This window comes from Atta colombica, unplaced genomic scaffold, assembly GCF_001594045.1.
Source record: "Atta colombica isolate Treedump-2 unplaced genomic scaffold, Acol1.0 scaffold164, whole genome shotgun sequence".
NCBI classification, from domain to species: domain Eukaryota; kingdom Metazoa; phylum Arthropoda; class Insecta; order Hymenoptera; family Formicidae; genus Atta; species Atta colombica.
In genome coordinates this window covers 1,286,626-1,286,892 of record NW_017259255.1, presented here as the reverse complement: position 1 = coordinate 1,286,892, position 267 = coordinate 1,286,626, and the positions used below count along the sequence as shown (strand labels likewise).

General features: G+C 30.3%; 1 protein-coding gene across 8 annotated transcripts in view; it reads right to left on the bottom strand.

The window, feature by feature from the left end:
- LOC108686158 (protein vestigial) overlaps positions 1–267 on the bottom strand; it is a 60,953-nt gene that overhangs the window by 13,890 nt on the left and 46,796 nt on the right. The gene's annotated exons all lie outside the window — the stretch shown is intronic.

Genomic DNA, 267 nt, shown 5'->3' with positions numbered 1-267 from the left:
TTTTTATCCTACGAAAAAATTATCAATCACCCATCTAATATCGACTTTATGATACCGATCGGATGCGTGGATAACATAGTTACAGTGAACTACTTTGAACGCGAAAACACGCACGTTTGACTTTGAGTTGTAAAAATTGTTAATTTTATTTTTATTATACAAAAATATTAAAAATGCGCTATTTTTTTAGTGCGCTCAGATCAGCATATATCTACGCATCTGATCTATATCACTAAGTTGATAATTAGATGTGAGGTCAATAATTTT